Raw genomic sequence first — 22894 nt, forward strand, 5'->3', positions numbered from 1 at the left:
GATACACCTATGGCCAGGTGGCTAAAAATTGTAATGATTTGCAGTTTATAGCTGGAAATTACAGAATATAATAATATAAACATTTAGAATTATTTAAAGATTATAATCTCTACTATGGATTTAATTAATGTACATTGATGACGATAATTAGACACTTAGTTACACTTACTAAAAATACGACTGTGTACACACCTATCAAACCGTATCTCGTTTCACCTTTAGGATCTCTGTGTTCTTCTTACTGTTCAGTTTACTTTACAAAATGTTTGCACCAATTCACACTCTCCTTTTTATCATGCAGGACACAGTGGATTATGCTGACTTAAAAAAAAAGCCAAAATCTCAGATTAAAACTAGATTTATTTCTCATTCATGACGCATTTCTTTGTTGGGTTACTGAGGCTTTTCCTCTAGCTCTCCTCACTAGCGGCCCAGGCTAGTAGGGAAGTGGCCAGCACCTAACCCATGCTTTGACAAATCACAGCCCACAGGCCACATACAACATGCTGTCTGTTTCTGTAAATACATTTTTATTGAGATTCAGCCATACCCATCTATTTACATATTCTTTCTGGCTAATTTTAACTAAAACAGCACAGTAAAATACTTGCATCAGAGACCCTAAAGCCTGCCAAGCCTAAAATATTTGCTATGTGACCCTTTTCGGAAAGTTTATTGACCCCAATCTAGTACATTTCTTTGGCTGACTGTGGTAAATGGAAAGAAATTGGGTCTGGTGAGCCATTCTCTGGCTCCTAAAGTTTAATTCCTAAATTGATTGAATTTCATCACATTTTATCTTTTAAGCACGGGATCATATGTTCTATTTACCTTGACTTATTCTCAGTTTAGCAGTATCTGCCTATTAATTTTATACTGTAAGGACAGCTAAACTGAGGATAAAAAAGTTGGATCATGTTATTTTTCCCCTGGAATATTTCAGTCTTTAGTTTTTTGTCTCATGATATTGGATACTGATGAGAAGTCTTAGACTGGTCTGATTTTCTCTCTCCCACTCCCCACAGCCTCTCTCCCTTTTACTTTTGTGTGCAGTGACCTGAAAAATTATTTTCTTATCTTGAAAATAACAGCATTTTAACCAGGGTGTGTCTCAGTGTATAATGTTTCCTCAATAATCCAATCAGTTTTTTTTTTTTTTAGTAACACCACATGCCTTTTCAATATACTTATTTAATTCTTCCTTCATTGGAAGAAAATGTTATTCTGTCATAGCCTTTAATAATTTTTTTCTCTTCCATGTGTTGGGTGGTCTACCAAAGAGACAAAGATTATCCGGATAGTGGATAATCTGTGTCCTCCTTACCCACTATATTCTTTCTAGTTATCTTAATTAGTTCTTTTTCCACTGTTTGGCATTCACTGTAATTTTTAAGTCCTTTCTCTGTGCCATTTTATTTCAGCCATTTTTATTCACTTTCTTGTCTCAGGCTCATTGCTTTTGTAGTATTGTTGGCTTGGTTCATGATTTTGTTCCTGTAAGTCTAAAATCCTCCTATTCATTTAATTTGGCACTTTAATCATCTCATGTTTAATATCTCATTTCATTAAAAATATGCTGTCTTTAAATTCTTCTGTGGAAACAACCATAACATTAGTAGGGTTATTTTTGTGTGTCTGGGTTTTGTTTAATCTCAAACTTGACTATTTCATCACTCTGTGGTCTTTAGTTTACCTTCTTAGATTGTTGTGAGTAGATGTCATTCTGCCTCTTTTCTCCTTTCACTCATTTCTAACTCGAACAATTTTATTAACGTTTTGTTTTCCTGATATGGTACGGTTAAATTCTCCTTAACTCTCTTTACTACATTATCTAAGACTTGTTTGTATCTAACATTTTGTTTGAGAGATATAAATTATATGTCCTCTTTGGTGTTCCAAGAGCCTGAGCATGGGCCAGTGTTTGTGTAGGGGAAGGTGGGAGTGGGTTAGGGTCAACAGTGCTACGTTAGAACTATGTATTCAGTCTGGGAACCGGCAGTTTGTCAGGAGTTCTGTTACAGGGCTTACACCACCTGGTTGGAATATGTTCCATCCTTTCTTGAGATATTTTTGAGCTTTGAATTTTTCCCCAGTGCATTTGGATCCTTTTGCTTCTGGAAAACACACAACCCAGATATCCTCGTCAATTAATTTTGTTAGTTTTTGAGTTAGGAAATTCCAGGATGAGCCAGTCTTTACTCTGCCATATTAGTTAGGAAATGCCAGGATCAGCCAGTCTTTACTCTGTCACATTAGTTAGGATGTTAAAAACTATTACAAATGTCTTAATTTTGTCAATTTTAGAAATGCCTCAAATTACTTTTGGAGGAAAGCAATATATAAATAATAAATGATAGAAATGTTAGCCCTGTATAGCTGGTTCTCTCGTATAAAACCTCTATCAGTAGTTGGAATGTGGCTTCACGTTATGCCAACAAAATGTTTTGAATGAAATTTAAACAAAGCCTCTTAAACAGATTTCTAACATAACTTTTTTTTCTTTTATAATCCATTACATTGCTTGATATGAAAGTGGCAGGAGTATTAGCTGGCAAGGTGATACATAATTATTATTGAGAGTACAGAATGGAATCAAATAGTCTTGGGTTCAAACTTGGTTGTTTCTGACCAATGGAATGACTTTGGGTGAATCACTTTACCTCTCTGATCTCTAGTCTCCTCTTATATTATCCATATCATTGGTTTGTTGTGACTTCAACTGTAGGTGAAGTACCTGGTATAGTCTGTCATAGAATATCCTCAATGAATAGTAGTTATTACCGTTAGTTAATAATTTACAGTTTTATTCAATTTAGTAAAAGCATAAAGTGACAACTATACTGTGGCTTTGCCATAAATGTAAAAACACATAGATTTGTATAAATGTTGTAGCTACATCTTGCCACGGTAAGATATGAAGAATAATTTTTGAGAAATTTGGAGACCTGGAAAAAAGTGTGTAAAAATTTTTCCATATGTTTTCTTAGTATAGTAGAACTGAAATAGTTCAAATAAATCTCATCTATATTAGAAGGTAAACGATTCTTCAATTATTTAATTTTCAGTTATTTTAAAATAACTTGATTCTCATTTATTGTGATTCTTTCCCATTTGGAATAGTAATTTCAGTTTAAAATCTCATAACCATTTTATACATATTTTAATTATTTAGAAAACTGAAATGTTAACAAAATATCTTTTAGAGTCACATGCTTTCCAGCTTTTCTTCTTTGGTAGTCAGTTCTCTCATATCTTCTTTGGTGAGAGAAACCTCCACTTGCGACTTATGAATGAACAAGTGAAGTACATGAATTGATAAATGTAAATTAAATTAACTGAGTTTATTGACTGTTGATCTTTGCAAAACCCTCAACATCTACCAAAGAAAATAATTTATAAAAAGCCCCACATGTTTGGATAGAGCAGTCTTCTGCCAAAACAAAACGGTAATGGTTAATAATGTTACATTTTTCTTAGTGCATTTTTTAGTTTCCTACAAGATAATCAGAGAAAAGACAGTTTTTCATATACTGGTTATGGGTGATTCATGTTTTCTTCCTTAGATTTATTTGTTACTACTACATTTCAAAAAATCAATAGAAAATATTTTAAAAATCAAAAGCAAAGTTAATTTAAAACTTTTTATGGGAAAAGTACACTTAAAAATCAGAACATTTGATTTACAGAAACCTTTGATTTTACAGAGAAAAAGCGTTTTATAAACAAACCCCACCTAATTACGTTATTTCAGTGTTCATAAGAATTATGTTTGTCTATTTATTCACTTATTATTTTATTTTGAATTTTTACCTTGTTTTTAGATATTGACTTTCCACTTGTATATACATCAACAGATCCACTTGAATTCTTACAATATACACCCAGTGATCTGCTAAATCAAATTCAGAAGGACAACTGCTATGAAATTTTGGTAGATTTTGTTGAACTTTAATTTCCTTTTTAGTATGGCTATGGATCTCTAGGCCTGTGACCTTTAATCTGTTGTGTAAAACAGGAATACTACTTTACCTTCATATTTACAATTTCCTGTAAATTTTTTCCTGAAAATAACTTATTTCTGCCTAATAATGCAATCATAAGGGTTTGTTCATTATAAAGTGTTATTCATAATTTTATTGAGGAACTTATTTTCAGGATTCTAATAAATCATTGTTTCCATACAGAAAAGTTTTATAGGCAGTTCTTAATCCATAAGTGCAGATTTTTCAAGGTGCATAACTTAACTCCATAAGTGCAGATTTCACAAAGCGAGACAACCTGTCTTTAACCCTCTGAGAAATGCTTCCAAGTGATAATGGTCCACCCTTTGGTATTATTCTGCCAATACGTATCACTTGTCTTGAAGCATTAGGTTCTACTAAGGATGTGCTACCCGTGGCAGGTTGACCTTTCACAGAGCAGTTGAGCTTCTTTAAAAATGCAATCACTATATATTAAGCAGTAAAAATAGAGATAATGCATACCTGCTGATCTAGAGGGTCTTCAGATTTTTTCATTACCTCTGTCTTTGTCTTTTCCCCCACTTTCAGAAACTGTAACATATTAAATGCATTCCATGATGGAGAAGTTAGAAGCAGCGTTCTCATAGCAATTACCCATTGACTTTAGACTTTGATACTAAGGATAGAACTGAGCCCAACTTATGGCACTAAATACAACCTTTCATATTGCATATCTTCAACAAAACATAACCCAAAATACAAAATAAACAAAATAAACCCAAAATACATCATCAGAAAATTAACATATAGTAATCCATTTTATAGATCCAAGAGCCATTGCCCTTTGAAGGATCAAGTAATCACTGTTTTTCCCATTCTTTGTCTCCCTCATAGGACAATTATGGCGTCGTACTTGGAAAAACCAGAACCCTGTCTAAAATGGCTTATGGCATTTAATAATATAAATCTCCATTTTCAGTGCTTGCATAAATCTAATGATTTTTTTCTCTTGAGCAAAGAGACTTTAATGCCTTCCTGGTGTGTTTTGCAGAGCACTGGATCAACATCACACATGGAATATATTTGTAAAGAGACAGACAGAATTATGTCATACCCAGAAGGGATAATAATCAGGTAACAAGCCTGCATTTGCTGCATTAATCATATTTTTGTGACTAAGAGAATTAAGAATAGAGTTGGTTATTATACTCAGGTTGACCTTGTTCTCAGTCTCCAGTTTTAGTGTGGCAAATCTGTTGCCCTGTGTCACTGATAAAGTAAGGCTAATAATGCTTAATACCTCCTCATTCGCTTAGGACTTTGCTTTGGAAAGTAAAATTTCACATTTCGCATGTTACTTGAAAATGTTTATGTTATTCAGGTGCTAATGGCTCTGCTGGCAAAGAAAACTAAGGCGTACTCTCTTATGATGATTTGAAAACGATTTTAAGTGAATAATTGCATTAATATTTTAAGTCAGTTGCACTTCATATTTAAATCATAGGATTTAGGGTTATTAGCATTAAGAAAACTTAAAATGTAGATCTTAGGGGTATTAGGATTGAGGGAAATGATAAAATGGGATTATAAGGAGAAATCTCATTTTGGGTAAGATAATGTTACACCTGGTAAAAGATAATTTAGTAAATATTTTTGGGTACAATTTAGCATTCAATAGCAAATGAGAGTGACTGGAAATGTCATGGTTTATTAATAAGCTTTGGGGATAAATTTGGTGGAATAAACGTATAAAACAGTGTGGTTGCAATACTCGTCAACAAACTATCAGTTGAACTAGAGTTATAAGCACTGCACTAATAAGGTATTTGTTAATCTAAAGTCATATAATAGTGATGCTCATAACTGATAAAACTCAAAAGCGTTTGAAAAGCCATGGATGAAGAGTCTTCCTATTAAGAGATGGTCAGTTTCCTAAATGATGCCTCATTGCAAAGCAGTTGCACATGTCTGTCAATGTCAGCTTGCATAGAGAGAAGAATACAGAATGGGGTAGAGCCTGTGTAGACTTTATAGCCATTTCTCATTTTTCTTGTTAACAGAACTCCAATTCTGTGCAGGCACTGAATAGCCATATACTAAAGAGAAGGTCATATATTTCAGAATGTACATACCAGGGGCTAATTTTGTTCAGCTAAGCCTATGATTATAATTCAGTTTTCATGCTGATGGCTCAAACATGTGGTTCACTTCTGGCTCAATAGAGATGAGGAAAAATCTGCAAGGAGGATTCTGGAAAAGACTGTTATTCTCACTGATATCAAGGAAAAGTAGAGGCAAAATAGAAGTCTTCTCTCTGATGGATTCTTTTGTGACACCTGAAATTTTGGCACTCATTTTGGGAACATAAGTTGAGCCAGCATAAAAGAATTGGTCAACATACCTGTAGGCAGAGAAAAAGCATAGAAAGACTGACTCATTATGATGTTATGTATCCATTAAATAAGGCAGTCATTCTGCCTCTGATCTTTTTATATGCAATATGAAATTTCTATACTGCCAAGTTAGCTTGGTTTGGTTCTTCTCTAACTTCCATATAGTTGATGCTCAGTATTCAGTATATTGAAGCAGTTATTTGTGTTAGACATTCTTTCTGAGTGGATTTGAAAGCATTGAAAGTTTAAATCAGTGGCATGGGTATGTAAATTAGGGTTGCATTCATCCAAGTGTATAGGACAACTTTTAGGTAATATTATTCAAGTTTAGAGCAGAGAGGACCTAAGATAACATTTCCTGAATTTTCTTCCATCTCACCATTTTACAGTGAATACAGTGAACTCCAGAAATGTTAACAGGCTTACCAAAGATAGCCTAGCTTTCTGTACTTAGAACTTTATTTAGATCTATGTTTAAATACTTGTCTTTATTCCTGGATCAATTTTCTTTACATTATACTATGCTTTATCTTGAAGCTTAGGAACTAAATCAAATGTCTGATTTTAATTATTGCCTCAGAACCTTATAATGTAGTTGAGTCTTCTTTAAAAACCTTGGTGGTATTTATGAATTTTCCATATTAACCAACAGCCTGGGCTTAACTATTGGTGTGTGCTAGTCACTGTCCATGGTGCTATCGTAGTGGAAAGAAGAAAAGAACTTCCTAATAATGACTTGATTCTTACTTTTTAATATTAGACAGTCATATTCCTATGGCACCATTTATATTAAATTTATATGCTAATTATTGCCCATTTTAAAAATAACTTATTCACTGTATTTGTCTTGAAATTAAGATTTTTAAATTGTCTTTATTATATTGGGAAGAGTTTAGATTAATTTCTTCTCAGTTTCTATATGGTCTGTAGTAGAATAGTTTAAAATTATAACAGGATAATATAGAAATTACGTGATTGAGTTTTACTTAGAAGTTTTCGGCAATGGTTTAGAAGTGGTGATTTAATATATTTTCTTTAATTTTTTTCACAAGTATATTGACATCTCATGCTGCCATAAATGAATTATTCATATTAAGTTTAAGGAAAGTTACATACTTTCCTCAAAGTATTGTAATTTCCTTACCAAGGCCAATGAGACATATATGATCTAGCCTCCCTAGCCTCTTTCATGTCCTCCTAAGCTCCTCCTTTATTACTTGTTCCAGCAACAATTGCCTTCTTGCTGTTCCTGAAATACACCAGCATGCTCTAGTTTACAGTCTTAACTCTAAATTGTTCCCCCTTATAGACGTCTCTTTTCTTCAAGTATGCGAGGACTCACTCACCTCCTTCCTTCTGGTATTAGTTAAAATGTCACTTTCTCTGAATAGATGGCAAAAAACAGAATTAAAATTGATTAAAAATATTGACAACATTGTTATAAGTCATATGATAAAAGGCCCAATAAACTGTTTTCATAAACCCCCTAAATTGTTTTCATGTTGCTGATAATAGATGTACCATAAGTGCTTCTTTGACCCTAATAGCACAGAACAGCTCTCTTTGTAGTTATTTATTCAGCTCAAGTATGAAGAATTTCATGTATAGTTTTTCATTTATACAATTCGATATGAGAACCCACTTTAGAGATAAAGTAGAGGACAAGGTAACTTTCCCAAAGCTGCTTGGCTTGTAAGTAATATAACTGGGAGTATACATGTTTTTAAATAACAGAGATATTTTAATTTCTAAAAAGCATAATATTTATTTTAAAAATTTAAAAGTTATGATTGAACTTTCCTTCTCTTCAGCAAACTTTATTTCTTTTTTTGGTAAGAGCATTTTAGTGCTTTTCAGAAATAGGTTACATTATTTTGCTTCAAAATGTTTTCTCTTTTTTTCTTAAACTATTTTCAAGATAGAAGAATCTTTATCCAGTCATATGCAAAATTCAATAAAGCATAACTTTACATAAAAATGTAGAATTTTGGGATTTCCCTGGTGGTCCAGTGGTACAGAATCCGGCTTACAGTGCAGGGGTTGTGGGTTCGATCACTGGTCAGGGAAATAAGCCCACGTGCCACAACTGCTGAGCTCGCGCGCCTCAACTGGAGAGCCCACGTGCTGCAAACTACAGAGCCAATGTGCTCTAGAATCTGCACACCACAACTAGAGAAGAGAAAACCCGCACACCACAAGTAGAGAGAAGCCGGTGCACCGCAACGAAGAGCCCATGCCTCAACAAAAGAGATCCCTCATGCCTCAACGAAGATCCCCCGTGCCGTAACTAAGACCCTACACAACCAAAAAATAAATAAAAATAAATATTTTTTTTAAATGTAGAATTTTATGTCATCCAGATCTTTAAAAATCTATAGAATTTAAGCCAGCATTGTTGAGTCCCATAAACATTAAAGTTCTCACCTTGACCCTGGACTCCAGCTCAGTTTCAGATATGGCTCCATTTTTTGTAAAGGATATGAGCAAGACAATGATTTAAAAGAGAATACACTGCAGGAATCTCTAATAATCCTAAAAGAGGCATTAAGTAAACCATGAAGATCATGTCTGAGTATGACCCCAGTGGATCCAAGAAAAGATTCATGGTAACATGGGAAATTTTGAGTATCTCTGTTTCACATGAGCAAAGTGGTAACAGCCCAGATAATTTAGAAACATCAAATGAATTGGATCAACTGACTTCATTAAAGCATGACAAGTTTATACTGTGATAATTCAAGTTTTTCATTAAAATGACTTACATTAGTCCATGACCGTGTATTCTGTTTGCCCACAAATGTAAATACAGTTATTTGAAACTCTGTTATTTATGAAGCCAGAAGTAAACTTTTTTTTTTTTTTTTTTTTTTTTTTTGCGGTACGCGGGCCTCTCCCTGTTGTGGCCTCTCCTGTTACGGAGCACAGGCTCCGGACGGGCAGGCTCAGCAACCATGGCTCACGGGCCCAGCCGCTCCAGGGCATGTGGGATCTTCCCGGACCGGGGCACGAACACGTGTCCCCTGCATCGGCAGGCGGACTCTCAACCACTGCGCCACCAGGGAAGCCCTGAAATAAACATTTTTAAAAATCAAAATGAAGAAGCGTGTTTGAAAGGGAATTTTTTTAAAAACTTAGAGAATTATGATACTGGGGCAAGTAGGGAAATAAAAGGAGGAGTGGTGGAGATTTTTTTATAGGAAAGAATTACTGAGGAGCATATGCATAGGTGAAAACAAGTGTTGTTTTCCTAAATTCCATCATTATTTGCTCTGAGAGACAGTTAACAGTAGTTCTTCCACATATCTACCTGTTTTGACACATTGCCTATTGAATAAGCCAGATATGTGCCAGATAAATGGTTTTCTGACCATGATTCTGCTGGCTTGGGTGTAATTGCCCTGCCACAATTTGTTTATATACTTCATTCTACACTTTCCTTTTTCTGCTGCCTCTTAACCTTCCTGCTTCAGTTTGCCATAGTGGTTGATGCTAAAATGTGTAGCCCTGAGGAGACAATCCCAAAATGAATAAGACAGTTGGAGCCTTATACCATCAAGTAAAACAGACTCCTAATACTTGAGTTGTCTCAGTCTAAACGTAATGAAGCTTGCAGCTTGTCCTAAAATAAAAATTTAAAAAACTGTTTGAAAAACCTGTATTAAACTGACTAAAAAGGAAAATGGCTTGATTATTCTGATAGGATATTGGACAGAAAATGTTGCCCAGGACATGGTCTGTCTGTTAGCACTGATGGCAAAATGACCTTCTCTTTGACTTAAGAGATCACATGTCTCAACTTGATGCTTCAATAATTTCTCATCTACCAGTACTTAATGGTGTTCCCAGAGTCTCCCAACATTACTAGAACAGTGTAGGTGAGACCAGATAGATATTGAATGGGAACTGACATTTTAGTAAAATCCTTAATACCACTCAGACCTAGCTAGCTATAAAAATACCTTTTCCTTTCTTTTCATCTCTTTTGCCTTTTCTTTTTCTTTTGCATTGTCATGAGAAAAGCTGAGATCGCTTAAGTCCATAAATAGAAAAGCTTTCTGACTCCTCTAATTTACAGAACATCATACTTTTGTGATTTTCTTCTTACTTCTGTGACTTTTTCTTCTCAACTTTTTTTTTTCTGATTCCTGTTCCTTATTTTACTCTCTAGATGGAATATATTTGGCTGTTTTGAATCTTTCTCTTTTCTATATACATAATAATGTATACATGATATATTTTCTCTCCATATGCAATGTGTCATCTCTGTATAATGCATCTCTATACTCATAGTATATCTTCTCTACGTACACACAAATGTATCACTCGTTAATATGCTGTTGAAAAATAAAGGAATATTTAATTATAGCCAAACAGATTCATGACATATTAGCTTCTAAAAACTTGGAAAACAATTGTGATCAATCAAATAGCATGTTATATAATAGAGAATATGCTTTCTGATATTCAGATTGTTTATATTTTAAGAGGTTGGACAGTAATTTTTTATCATTATTATTATCTTATGCTATTTATTTCATTTTCTATATATGTATACATATATAGTATATGTATATCATAATTCACATATATTTGTATACAGTAGAATAGCAAAAATATTCTTAAAACATAATAGATCAATGAATAAAATGATTCTTAAAATTTTTACACATTACCCCATTGTTTATTTAGCTGATTTTTAGATACAGATTTTAGCCGTTTTTTAGATACAGATTTTATTAGACTCAATGGATATTCTGTGGCATTTATGATGGAATGATAAGGGATTAAAATTTTTACCAATGTATCATGTGTTAATCATATTTGGTGGTTCAAATGATCAAAATCACTAAGTTAAAATATTTGTCACTAAATATACTCATCACCTGACTATATTTTCTGTAACTCTCCTACACTACTTTGGCCTTTTCCAAAGAGTTGTAATTGGAGCTATAAATTGGAATCAAGCTAAAATAATTTATTGCTTAAAATGGCATATCAACTTTCTTTGGACAGTCTAATGCTGAATTATCAAATACATGAAAACTCAATGGCTTAAAACAATAAGCATTTATTAGACCATGAGTCTGCAGTTCAGTGATTTAGCTGGGGTTAGCTGGGGAGTTCTGTTCATTTTGGCTGGACTTATTCTCAGGTCTGGGAATCAACCAGCTGTAAACTGATGTAGGCTGGCTATGGGAAAATTGGTGCAACTGACTCTGCTCCATGTGCCCTTAAATGTCTGGGTTGAGCATATTCTCTTAGTGAGGACAGACATGCAAGGGCACAATTGAAAGCTTGGAAGTACTTCTCAAGTCTCTGTTTTTAAAACACTTGCTAATATTCCATTGGCCAAAGCAAGTTTTATGCCCAAATCCATAGTAAGGGTGGGAGAGTACTGTTTGGTTTTAGGTCAAAAAACATGGACACTGGGTGGGGAGTAGAATAAGGTCAATAATGAAAACAGTCTACCACCTATGGTATGAACACATTGGATACTACTGTAAGGGATTATAATCATCTGTGGAACATATTAACCTAAACATACATAATATCTCTCCCTCAAAAATTCTCATTCAAAGTGTATATGTGTTCAAAAATCCATACAGATGATTGAAATGTATAATCTGATTGGGAATCTCTAGCCTAATAAAATTAATACCAAGAGATGTGGTGTGGCAATTTGATTGGCCTTAAACAGAATATACTTAGATTTTTGGAATTGTCAAGTAATTTACCAGATTCAGGGCATCCACAAAAATTTTAGGAGAAGTAAGCCATGGATACAAGGGAAACTTTCTTCCTTATGGCTTGTGATTTATCCCTTGTGCTTTTCAAAATATAAAAATCAAGAACAGTAATATATCTAACATCAATAAAATGTTCCTCCTAGATGCCTTGTTTCATGTTTTCACTTGGTTTACTACTTCATTTTCTTATCCAGTTTTTTCCTTTATCCAGACTTCCCAAAGGATCTGTCTTCATTCTATGACTTGCTCTGATTCAATAGACTATTCTAATAATAACTTTGTAATAAACTCTAACTCAAGCCTGTGCCACAAAATAAATTTACCTTTAGTATTTTAGTGTCATTCGAATTAATAATATGAGAATGTTATTTTCCAATTCCATCATAAAATGTTATTTTAGTACAAATATCTTGGTATGCCAGAAGTCAGGTTGAAAATACAGAAATAAGAAAAATATATGTGAAAATTGATTTATGAATACACATAAATATATGCCAGGATTCTACTAAGTTTTAACATAGGAAAAAAAAACATAGACTGTTTTCTCTTTTAATTTTTCCATTTTTTTAATGTACTTCATTTACTGGCTTTAAAATAATCTATCATCAAGAAACTTCAATTCTTATGAAAAAATAAGGTTATTTTTCGTGGTCAAGAATATTATTGGTGTAGTTCCAGTTTTTGCCTACTTTTGCTTTTGTTGCCTGTGCCTTGGTGTTTTATGTGTGAAATCATTGCCAAGATGTCATGAAGCTTTTCTGCCTGTGTTTTCATCTAGAAACTTTATAGTTTGGGGAGTTATGTTTAAGTCTTTAATCAATTTTAAGTTGATTTTTGTTTATGGTGGAAGATCAGGGTCCAATTCCACTTTTATGCATGGGGATATACATTTTTCTAAACACCATTTATTGAAGAGACCAGCCTTTCCTCATTGTGCACTCTTGGCACCCTCATCGAAGATCAGTTGACCATATGATGTGTAGATTTATTTCTGGGTTTTCTGTATTCTGTTCCTTTGGTCTAAATGTCTTTCCTTACGCTAATACCATACTGGTTTAATTACTGTAGCTTTGTAATGTATTTTGAAACAAGGATTGTGTGATACCTTCAGCTTTGTCCTCCCTTCTCCAGATTTTTGGGTTATTTGGGTCTTTTGTGCTTCCAAATACAGATTAGATTGTCTTTTTCTGTGTCTATAAAAAATGCCATTGGGGTTTTGATAAGGATTGCATTGAATCTATAGATTGCTTTTGGTAGTATGGACAGTTTAACTATATTAAGTATTCCAATCAAACTAAAAATCTTCACCACAGAAAAAGAAACAATCAATAGATTGAAACAACTAACAGTAGCATTAAAAAATGAACTAAGAATTTGAATAGACATGTTTCCAAAGAAGAAATACAAATGGCCAACAGGTTTATGAAAAGATGGTCAACATCGTTAATCATTAGGTAAATACAAATCAAAACTACAGTGAGGTATCACTTCCCTGTTAGGATGGATATTAAAGGAAAAAGACAATAAGTGTTGAGGATGTGAAGAAATTGGAACCCTTGTACCAGTTTGCATTTTTTAGAATGCAAAATGGTGAAGCCACTATGGAAAACAGTATGGAGGTCCCTCAAAAGATTAAAAATAAAACTACCTCATGATCCAGCAATCTCACTTCTGGGTATTTATCTAAAATAATTGAAATTAGGGTCTCAAAGAGATAGTAGCACTCCCGTATTGTAGCACTATTCACAATAGCCAGATATGGAAACCAATCTATCCATCAGTGGATGATTGGATTAAGAAAATGTGGTATAAACACACAATGGAATATTATTCAGCCTTAAAAAAGAAGGAAATTGTGCAATATGTGAAAACATGGGTGAATTTTAATGATGTGCTAAGTGAAATAAGCCATCCACAGGAGGATAAATACAGCATGATTACACTTTTATGAGATATCTAAAGCAGTCAGACTCACAGAAGTAGGGAGCAGAATGGTGGTTGCCAGGGACAGGAGGGAAGAGAAAATGGGAAGCTTCTAACAAATGGGTATGGAGTTTCAGTAATGCAAGCTGAATACATTCTTGAGATCTGCTGTACGCTCTCATGCCTAGAGTTAATAATATTGTATTATACACTTAAAAATCTATTAGGAGGATAAATCTCATGTTAATTTTTACAGTAATTAACACAGTATAATACAAATAAAAAATAATATTATTGGGTAAATTAGAATTAAATGCCATATTTGAAGAAGCTATTTAAATGCCTGATCTACAAGTCCTGGTTTCAGAAAGATGGACCAGAGAAACTCTAAAGTGCTTGAGGCATGTTTCCTGGCACCATCTTCCGTCACCTTTTTGGAGGCTGAAGCCAAGACTCATAGCTTAAAGGGTGGGATTGTTGATTGTCAATGTGTTACTAATCAAAAGCTGAGCCCCCAGATTTCCAAACCAGACATATTTGCAAAACCATTGCAATTTCTTGTTTTTCTTCCTGTACCAGCTCTTCATCTCACACTCCTGAAAAGCCATGCATGACTTCATTCATTATGATCTATGCTTCAGTTTGAACAGTTCAGGAATATTCATCAAGATTTGCCATTAATCAGTTAAAGATGTTCATAAACAAAGCCAATGAATAATTCATATAAAATCAAGTACATGTGCTCTCATGATGAATAATCATGAACTGATCTGGAATTTGTTAATGACTTATGAATATTTATCTCTCGATGGTACTCGTGTGCAATTAACAATTCCATGAAAACCGCCTCCTTTTAGGTTTCACCTTGTACTTTTGCTGAAGACGCCTTTGGGACCATTAAGTATCTTTTCTAAAGGATTATAATACAATAAAAATTGTGAATGTGCTGTCATCTGCAGGACGTACTAAACACACACAAAATCTAATTTATTTCCATAGTCTCAGTCTGGCAGATTTTTCTTAGATAATATTGTGTTTCACCATATGATCTTCTTATATGACAGGAAGATTGCTATGTGAGGCTCACTTAACCAGTCAGATGTGAAAAAATAAATCAAACGGAAAACCAAATGCCGGAAATAACATTTTCCTTAAGCAGCTGCTAATCTTATGCCAGGTGCAGAATGTGCTACTCTTCAGTGAATGTCTTCTTCGTATGCCCTCTGGCCACTTGCAAATTGGAAATTTCACAACAACTTTGGATTAGGTATTTATGTGCCATGAGATACTTCAGCCTAGAATTGTCATCAGCTGGCCCTTCTCAGGATGAGGAGAATTAACAAGCAACATTTTTGGAACACTTCAAGTGTTCCAAGTGCTTGGTAATCATTTACCAGTTAATCCTCCTTTGAGGGAGGTCAGCCCTCTGCCCGAATTTTTGCATGAAGTATTTCACACAGATGTGAAATAATCTGTAAAAAGGCCCCAGTGCAGCAAATCTGGGGAAAAAGAAATAATCGGACACAGACCTGGGCCAAATTGAGGAGCAAGAAAATTACACCTTTGGTTGCCCATGTGGATGTTCTTTCTGCAAGCTTCTCTTATTCTAAGCACAACCAGGAGTCAATTTATTCTTCACTGCAATCCTAAGAAGTTGGTACTAGCATTGTCTCTATTACACAGATGAGTAAACTCAGGCACACAATGGGTAAATCAACTGTTCAGTACACTGCTAGTAAGTGACAGAGGTGGAATTCAAATCCATGCAGCAGGGCTCCAGACTGGGCTTGTAACCATTCTGATATGCTATCTCTACTTCCCTGTGATGCCTCTGCTCCCCCATTTTGTGTCCTGCCAATCAGGATCATGCCACCATATCTAGTCCACCCTAGCAATCAACTGTATACACATTTCTGCAAAGTTTTCCCAAAAAAGCTTGTTTTATGTCCAGTTACTCTCTTTTCTCTGTTAGGGAACTACTAAATTATCCCTACTATGCCCCTCTATTTGCTCCCTGAAGTGTTTTGAAAAAGAAACCTTTGGAAATGCTTTTAAAATACCATATAAGTAGGTATGTACTGTGTCTGTTTTAAAAGACTAGCTATTCAGAAAAACTGTGGAATTTTATATCATTGTTTACTCCAGAAAATCCTAAAATGTATCTGGCTCCTTAGAATGGTGGGGTGCTTTTGCAGTTAAGCCAGGGAGGGGATCATAACTAACTGGGTGTGCACACAGTAGTGATGAGGGCAGGATTGAACCAGTAAAGATCACGTGTTCTTCCAGACCTTATATCCAAGATGCCAGGACATTTTTATAAGTGTAAGTGTGGTATTGTTGGGTGTATTCAGGCAAACGACTTTGAGACTATAAATCCCATTGATGTCACACATTGGGTGGTTAAATTCCTCAATTTACAATGAAAGTTAATGGTTGCTATGAGCTCAGTCTCTATTCATAATTATTATTCTATTTGGAGGGAGAAGGGAGAGGTCTATGAACTATTTTGCTTTCCTTAGAGTTCAGAACAATTTCACACACTTTTAAGTGTTTATCTCTGGACCAGATATGTATGCAGATTTTTAAAACACTTCTCTCCCATTTCATCAAAAGGTTAGTAGTGTTTTTTATAATCAATCATTTTTAATAAATATTAATGGTACAATGGAAAGGATATCTTATTGTTTCAAAAGGGCCGTTAATATATAATGGTCAATATAAAGATATAACAAAGAAAGTATGAAGTCTAATTAAGAGGCTGAATTGAAAAAACTAGGTTCTTAGGAACATTTCTAAAATTACCCAAAATGCTGATCTTCATAGAGTATCTTTTTTTTTTAACAGCTTTATTGGAGTATATTTGCGTTATAGTGTTGTGTTAGTTTCTGCTTTATAACAAAGTGAATCAGTTACATGCATATGAATATCCCTATATCCCCTCCCTCTTGCGTCTCCCTCCCACCCTGCTTATCCCACCCCTCTAGGTGGTAGCAAAGCACTGAGCTGATCTCCCTGTACCATGCACCTGCTTCCCACTAGCTATCTATTTTACATTTGGTAGTGTATATATGTCAATGCTACTCTCTCACTTCGTCCCAGCTTACCCTTCCCCCTCCCTGTGTCCTTAAGTCCATTCTCTATGTCTGTGTCTTTATTCCTGTCCTGCCGCTAGGTTCTTCAGAACCATTTTTATTTTTTTGAATTCCATATACATGTGTTAGCATATGGCATTTGTTTTTCTCTTTCTGACTTACTTCACTCTGTATGACAGTCTCTTAAGTCCATCTACCTCACTACGAATAACTCAATTTCGTTTCCTTTTATGGCTGAGTAATATTCCATTGTATATATGTACCACATCTTATTTATCCATTCATCTGTTGATGGACACTTAGGTTGCTTCCATGTCCTGGCTATTGTAAATAGAGCTGAAATGAACATTGTGGTACGTGACTCTTTTTGAATTATGGTTTTCTCAGGGTATATGCCCAGTAGTGAGATTGCTGTGTTGTATGGTAGTTCTATTTCTGGTTTTTTAAGGAACCTCCATAGTGGCTGTATCAATTTACATTCCCACCAACAGTGCAAGAGGGTTCCCTTTTCTCCACACCCTCCCCAGCATTTATTGTTTGTAGATTTTTTGATGATGGCCATTCTGAGCGGTGTGAGGGGATGCCTTATTGTAGTTTTGATTTGTATTTCTCTAATGATTAGTGATGTTGAGCATCCTGTCATGTGTTTCCTGACAATCTGTAGATCTTTTTTGGAGAAATGTCTATTTAGGTCTTCTGCCCATTTTTGCATTGGGTGGTTTGGTTTTTGTTTTTTTGTTTTTTTTGTTTTTTTTTTTTTTGATATTGAGCTGCTTGTATATTTTGGAGATTAATCCTTTGTCAGTTGCTTCATTTGCAAATATTGTCTCCCATTCTGAGGGTTGTCTTTTTTATGGTTTCCTTTGCTGTACAAAAGCTTTTACGTTTCATTAGGTCCCATTTGTTTATTTTTGTTTTTATCTCCATTTCTCTAGGAGGTGGGTCCAAAAGGATTTTGCTGTGATTTATTTCATAGAGTGTTCTGCCTATGCTTTCCTCTAAGAGGTTTATAGTGTCTGACCTTACATTTAGGTCTTTAATCCATTTGGAGTTGATTTTTGTGTATGGTGTTAAGGAGTGTTCTAATTTCATTCTTTTACATGTAGCTGTCCAGTTTTCCCAGCAGCACTTATTGAAGAGGCTGTTTTTTCTCCATTGTATATTCTTTACTCCTTTGTCATAGATTAGGTGACCATTTGTGTGTGGGTTTATCTCTGGGCTTACTGTCTTGTTCCATTGATCTATATTTCTGTTTTTGTGCCAGTACCATACTGTCTTGATTACTGTAGCTTTGTAGTATAGTCTGAAGTCCAGGATTCCTCCAGCTCTGTTTTTCTTTGTCAGGATCGTTTTGTCTATTCAGGGTGTTTTGTGTTTCTATACAAATTGTGAGTTTTTTGTTCTAGTTCTGTGGAAAATGCCTGTGTTCTATTTCTGTGAAAAATAGGGATTGCATTGAATCTGTAGATTGCTTTGGGTAGTAGAGTCATTTTCACAATGTTGATTCTTCCAATCCAAGACAATGGTATATCTCTCCATCTGTTTGTATCACCTTTAATTTCTTTCATCAGTGTCTTAAAGTTTTCTGCATACAGACAGGTCTTTTGTCTCCTTAGGTAGGTTTACTCCTAGATATTTTATTCTTTTTGTTGCAGTGGTAAATGGGAGTGTTTTCTTAATTTCACTTTCAGATTTTTCATCATTAGTGTATAGGAATGCTAGAGATTTCTGTGCATTACTTTTGTATCCTGCTACTTTACCAAATTCATTGATTAGCTCTAGTAGTTTTCTGGTAGCATCTTTAGGATTCTCTACGTATAGTATCATGTCATCTGCAAACAGTGACAGCTTTACTTCTTCTTTTCCGATTTGGATTCCTTTTATTTCTTTTTCTTCTCTGATTGTTGTGGCTAAAACTTCCAAAACTATGTTGAATAATAGTGGTGAGAGTGGGCAACCTTGTCTTGTTCCTGATCTTAGTGGAAAAGGTATCAGTTTTTCACCATTGAGGACGATGTTTGCTGTGGGTTTGTCATATATGGCCTTTATTATATTGAGGAAAGTTCCCTCTATGCCTACTTTCTGGAGGGTTTTTATAATAAATGGTGTTGAATTTTGTCGAAAGCTTTCTCTGCATCTACTGTGATTGTCATATGGTTTTTATCCTTCAATTTGTTAATATGGTGTATCACATTGATTGATTTGCGTATATTGAAGAATCCTTGCATTCCTGGGATAAACCCCACTTCATCATGGTGTATGACCCTTTTAATGTGCTGTTGGATTCTGTTTGCCAGGATGTTGTTGAGGATTTTTGCATCTATGTTCATCAGTGATATTGGCCTGTAGTTTTCTTTTTTGTGACATCTTTGTCTGGCTTTGGTATCAGGTTGATGGTGGCCTCACAGAATGAGTTGGGAGTGTTCCTCCCTCTGCTATATTTTGGAAGAGTTTGAGAAGGATAGGTGTTAGCTCTTCTCTAAATGTTCGATAGAATTTGCCTGTGAAGCCATATGGTCCTGGGCTTTTGTGTGTTGGAAGATTTTTAATCACAGTTTCCATTTCAGTGCTTGTGATTGGTCTCTTTATATTTTCTCTTTCTTCCTGGTTCAGTCTCGGAAGGTTGTGCTCTTCTAAGAATTTGTCCATTTCTTCCAGGTTGTCCATATTATTGGCATATAGTTGCTTGTTGTAATCTCTTATGATCCTTTGTATTTCTGCAGTGTCAGTTGTTACTTCTCGTTTGTCATTTCTAACTCTGTTGATAGGAGTCTTCTCCCCTGTTTCTTGATGAGTCTTGCTAATGGTATATCAATGTTGTTTATCTTCTTGAAGAACCAGCTTTTACTTTTATTGATCTTTGCTATCGTTTCCTTCATTTCCTTTTCATTTATTTCTGATCTGATCATTATGACTTCTTTCCTTTTACTAACTTTGGGGTTTTTTTGTTTTTCTTTCTCTAATTGGTGTAAGGTTATGTTGTTCATTTGAGATGTTTCTTGTTTCTTGAGGTAGGATTGTATTGCTATAAAGTTCCCTCTTAGAACTGCTTTTGCTGCATCCCATAGGTTTTGGTTCGTCGTGTGGTCATTGTGATTTGTTTGTAGGTATTTTTTGATTTCCTCTTTGATTTTTTTCAGTGATCTCTTGGTTATTTAGTAGCGTATTGTTTAGGCTCCATGTGTTTGTATTTTTTACAGATTTTTTCTCGTAACTGTTTCTAGTCTCATAGCATTGTGATTGGAAAAAGTACTTGATACAATTTCAATTTTCTTAAATTTACTAAGGCTTGATTTGTGACCCAAGAGATCATCTATCCTGGAGAATGTTCCTTGAGCGCTTGAGATGAAAGTGTATTCTGTTGGTTTTGGATGTTTTTTATGTTATTGCTTATAATTATCAATTAAGTCCACCTTGTTTAATGTGTCATTTAAAGTTTGTGTTTCCTTATTTATTTCATTTTGGATGATCTGTCCATTGGTGAAAGTGGGGTGTTAAACTTCCCTACTGTAATTTTGTTACTGTCATTTTCCCCTTTTATGGCTGCTAGTATTTGCCTTATGTGTTGAGGTGCCCCTGTGTTGGGTGCATAAATATTTACAATTTTTATATCTTCTTCTTGGACTGATCATTATGTAGTGTTCTTCTTTGTCTCTTGTAATAGTCCTTATTTTAAAGTCTATTTTGTCTGGTATGAGAATTGCTACTCCAGCTTTCTTTTGATATCCATTTGCATGGAATATCTTTTTCCATCCCTTCACTTCCAGTCTGTATGTGTCCCTAAGTCTGAAGTGGGTCTCTTGTAGACATCATATGTACAGGTCTGGTTTTTGTATCCATTCAGCCAGTCTTTGTCTTTTGGTTGGAGCATTTAATCCATTTACATTTAAGGTAATTATTGATATGTATGTTCCTATTACCATTTTCTTAATTGTTTTGTGTTTGTTTTTGTAGGTCTTTTCCTCCTCTTGTGTTTCCTGCCTAGAGAAGTTCCTTTAGCGTTTGTTGTAAACCTGGTTTGGTGGTGCTGAATTCTCTTGCCTTTGTTTGTCTGTAAAGGTTTTAATTTCTCTGTTGAATGTGAATGAGATCCTTGCTGGGAAGAGTAATCTTGGTTGTAGGTTTTTCCCTTTCATCACTTTACATATGTCCTGCCACTCCCTTCTGGCTTGCAGAGTTTCTGCTGAAAGATCACCTGTTAACCTTATGGGGATTCCTTTGTATGTTATTTGTTGCTTTTCCCTTTCTGCTTTTAATATTTTTTCTTTGTATTTAATTTTTGAAAGTTTGATTAATATGTATCTTAGACGCAAGACGGAAGAGATATGGGAACATATGTATATGTATAACTGATTCACTTTGTTATAAAGCAGAAACTAACACACCATTGTATAGCAATTATACTCCAATAAAGATGTTAAAAATTTTTTTTAAAAATGAAAAGTAAAAAAAAAAAAAAAAATGTATCTTGGCGTGTTTCTCCTGGTTTCATGCTGCATGGGACTCTCTACGCTTCCTGGACTTGATTGACTATTTTCTTTCCCATGTTATGGAAGTTTTCGACTGTAACCTCTTCAAATATTTTCTCAGACCCTTTCTTTTTCTCTTCTTCTTCTGGACCCTATAATCCAAATGTTTAATGTTGTCCCAGAGGTCTCTGAGACTGTCCTCAATTCTTTTCATTATTTTTTCTTTATTCTGATCCCTGGCAGTTATTTCCACCATTTTATCTTCCAGCTCATGTATTCATTCTTCTGACTCAGTTATTGTGTTATTGATTCCTTCTGGAGGATTTTTCATTTCAGTAATTGTGTTGTTCATCCCTGTTTGTTTGTTCTTTAGTTCTTGTAGATCCTTGTTAAATGTTTCCTGTAGTTTCTCCATTTTGTTTCCAAGATTTGGAATCATCTTTACTATTATTACTCTGAATTCTTTTTCAGGTAGTTTGCCTATTTGTCTTCATTTATTTGGTCTTATAGGTTTTTACCTTGCTCCTTCAACTGTAACATTTCTTTTGTCATTTCTTTTTTTTTCTTTTTTTTTTTGATGGGTAGTGCTGTTTTCCTGTCTTACTGGTGGTTTGTCCTGAGACATCCAGCCCTGGAGTTTGCAGGTAGTGGATAGAGCTGGGTCTTGGTGCTGCGTTGAGTGCAGGCAGTGGATAGAGCTGGGTCTTGGTGCTGAGTTGAGGATCTCCGGGACTCCTCGCTCCGACTGATATACCTTGGGGTCTGAGGTTCTTTTAGTCCAGCAGTTTGGACTCAGAGCTCCCACCACAGGAGGTCCAGCCTTTACTTTTGCTCCCCCTTCTCTCCCTCCCACTCCCTCAGGACCTGTGCAGCTGGAGGGGTACTCAGTGGGCAGAGGATCAGGCCCAGTATCTCAGCAGGTTCGTGGGGGCCCAAGTGAGCAGGGGAAACCTGACCACGCTCCCTTTTGATCCTGTGCCCTCCCAATGGTTCCCCAATTTCCCCCTTCAGGTGTTGGATCCCTTCTCCTCCCCCAGCTGCCCCTCAGGGGCACCAGTCCCGTTCCACCTCCACTTCTCCTCCTCCTTCACTCCCCCCCATGCCCGACGTCCTACCCAGTTGCTGGTGGTTCCTCCCGTCCCCTTAGGTGTCTGTGGTCCCCCACTGGTGCCTGGTAGGTGCCCTAGTTCTCTTTCATTTATATATTAGTTTAACATTGTCTCCCTAAGAAAGAATATGTAAGGACCAGTGGTCTTCTAAATATCTATAAAATTTTATGAAAATTGTTCTATTCACCTTTTTCATAAA

This window comes from Phocoena phocoena, chromosome 9, assembly GCF_963924675.1.
Source record: "Phocoena phocoena chromosome 9, mPhoPho1.1, whole genome shotgun sequence".
In the NCBI taxonomy this organism is placed as follows: Eukaryota; Metazoa; Chordata; class Mammalia; order Artiodactyla; family Phocoenidae; genus Phocoena; species Phocoena phocoena.